At 32.2% G+C, this 3,156-nt stretch overlaps 1 long non-coding RNA gene across 1 annotated transcript; it reads left to right on the forward strand.

Annotated features, from left to right (window-relative positions):
* On the forward strand, positions 1-2,357 carry LOC111704191 (uncharacterized). Its single transcript, XR_002765776.1, has 2 exons — positions 1-105; positions 2,314-2,357. It is a non-coding gene; the product is annotated as an uncharacterized LOC111704191 (long non-coding RNA).
* The last annotated feature ends 799 nt before the right edge of the window (positions 2,358-3,156 follow it).

Here is a 3,156-nt window from a genome sequence, read left to right on the forward strand (position 1 = left end):
CCTGAGGGTTCTAGAGTAGCTCTAACTTGTCAATATTTCAACCTGAGCCCACTGTGTGAATCCAGGAGATGCTCCTCATATACTGGAGACAAGGATTTCTTACAGGTAGAATATAAATATATATTTTCTGTGATCTTGAAGGAGTGTCTGGTTAGATATGGTAGTTTGGTAGAGATTAGAGATATTTTGAGACTTATCAGACTTTTGTGTGATTTATAATTTCCAAGTAAGAGCGCCAAATCGATCTTTGAAATCCTCTTCGGCACTCGTCCCTACAGGCTGGTTGTGCAGCGCAAGAGGGCTGCCTAGCAGGTTGTTTCTAAGAAATAATTTATTTCCTAGGTCTAATAATTATCTAGGATATCATGAGTCAGACTAGATATGAAGAGAGTGATCTGATAATTATCTAAGAAATCATGAATCAGACTAGATATGAAGAGATCTGATAATTATCTAGGATATGATGAGTCAGACTCGATATGAAGATAGTGATCTGATAATTATCTAGGATATCATGAGCCAGACTAGATATGAAGAGAGTGATCTGTATCTAGGATATCATGAACCAGACTAGATATGAAGAGAGTGATCTGATAATTATCTAGGATATCATGAACCAGACTAGATATGAAGAGATCTGATAATTATCTAGGATATCATGAACCAGACTAGATATGAAGAGAGTGATCTGATAATTATCTAGGATATCATGAGCCAGACTAGATATGAAGAGAGTGATCTGATATTTATCTAGGATATTATGAGCCAGACTAGATATAAAGAAAGTGATCTGATAATTATCTAGGATATCATGAGCCAGACTAGATATGAAGAGATCTGATAATTATCTAGGATATCATGAGTCAGACTAGATATGAAGAGAGTGATCTGATAATTATCTAGGAAATCATGAATCAGACTAGATATGAAGAGATCTGATAATTATCCAGGATATCATAAGTCAGACTAGATATAAAGATAGTGATCTGATAATTATCTAGGATATCATAAGCCAGACTAGATTTGAAGAAAGTGATCTGAATCTAGGATATCATGAACCAGACTAGATATGATGAGAGTGATCTGATAATTATCTAGGATATCATGAGCCAGACTAGAGATGAAGAGATCTGATAATTATCTAGGATATCATGAACCAGACTAGATATGAATATCTGATAATTATCTAGGATATCATGAGCCAGACTGGATATGAAGAGAGGGATCTGATAATTATCTAGGATATCATGAGCCAGACTAGATATGAAGAGATCTGATAATTATCTAGGATATCATGAGCCAGACTAGATATGAAGAGATCTGATAATTATCTAGGATATCATGAACCAGACTAGATATGAATATCTGATAATTATCTAGGATATCATGAGCCAGACTAGATATGAAGAGACTAATCTGATAATTATCTAGGATATCATGAGCCAGACTAGATATGAAGAGAGGGATCTGATAATTATCTAGGATATCATAAGCCAGACTAGTTATGAAGAGATCTGATAATTATCTAGGATATCATGAGTAAGACTAGATATGAAGAGATCTGATAATTATCTAGGATATCATGAGCCAGACTAGATATGAAGAGATCTGATAATTATCTCGGATATCATGAGTCAGACTAGATATGAAGAGATCTGATAATTATCTAGGATATCATGAGCTAGACTAGATATGAAGAGATCTGATAATTATCTAGGATATCATGAACCAGACTAGATATGAAGAGATCTGATAATTATCTAGGATATCATGAACCAGACTAGATATGAAGAGAGTGATCTGATAATTATCTAGGATATCATGAGTAAGACTAGATATGAAGAGAGGGATCTGATAATTATCTAGGATATCATGAGCCAGACTAGATATGAAGAGATCTGATAATTATCTAGGATATCATAAGCCAGACTAGTTATGAAGAGATCTGATAATTATCCAGGATATCATGAGCCAGACTAGATATGAAGAGGGAGATCTGATAATTATCTAGGATATCATGAACCAGACTAGATATGAAGAGAGGGATCTGATAATTATCTAGGATATTATGAGCCAGACTAGATATGAAGAGAGTGATCTGATAATTATCTAGGATATTATGAACCAGACTAGATATGAAGAGAGGGATCTGATAATTATCTAGGATATCATGAGCCAGACTAGATATGAAGAGAGTGGTCTGATAATTATCTAGGATATCATGAACCAGACTAGAGATGAAGAGATCTGATAATTATCTAGGATATCATGAGCCAGACTAGATATGAAGAGAGTGATTTGATAATTATCTAGGATATCATGAGCCAGACTAGATATGAAGAGAGGGATCTGCAAGGAAAAACAGTTGTATCCAAGAGGCAGCATCACACACTTTACTTTCTCTCCAATTCATACCAACTTAGGAATAAATCAATTTGCTTAAAAACTAAAAAAATTAATAATTATATAATCATATTTACCTCGACAAAGAAACCAATTATTAAAACAAAACGAAAAATAATTAATTTCATAAATATTCGAATGAATATTTGCATAAAGTTTGTATATGAGTGAAATTCTTTGAACGTATTGTTCTTCCACAAATATGAACCAGGAAAAAAAACACATATAAACTAGAAATATAAAACAGTTTCCACGAGAGAAATGTTCAGTTATATTTCTATAAAAGGTTGTGAGTCTCTGTCACAAACTAAAATTTTCTTATTCCGTTATATTTGCATCCTGATTAAACTTAGATTATTTGATCTAAAAGATTTCCTAATTTGAAATATCTGAGGTCTACAACATTGGGTTGTAAAGATAAAGAAATAAAAAAGTTTGATTTTATTTCAAAGACTCAATTCATTTGTAAATAAATCTTAACTTTCACAAATATATTTTTTAAATTATTGATTTATTCCTTCCTAGTCCATCTGATGGAAACTTTGGGTTTTCCTGCACCTACAGCTTTATAAACAATATTTAAACAGAGTTGGAATTTTCATCAAACCTCTTTATATTTGGCTAATTAGATTTCAATAAAAAGTATAATAGTTTCAAATACATTTTAAAAACATTTTTTATGTAAACACTACTCAAATATTAGGTCTGCAAAAATATCAAAATGTAAAATGCCTAATGATGAAATTCCTAAGT

This window comes from Eurytemora carolleeae, unplaced genomic scaffold, assembly GCF_000591075.1.
Source record: "Eurytemora carolleeae unplaced genomic scaffold, Eaff_2.0 scaffold383, whole genome shotgun sequence".
Lineage (NCBI taxonomy): Eukaryota > Metazoa > Arthropoda > Copepoda > Calanoida > Temoridae > Eurytemora > Eurytemora carolleeae.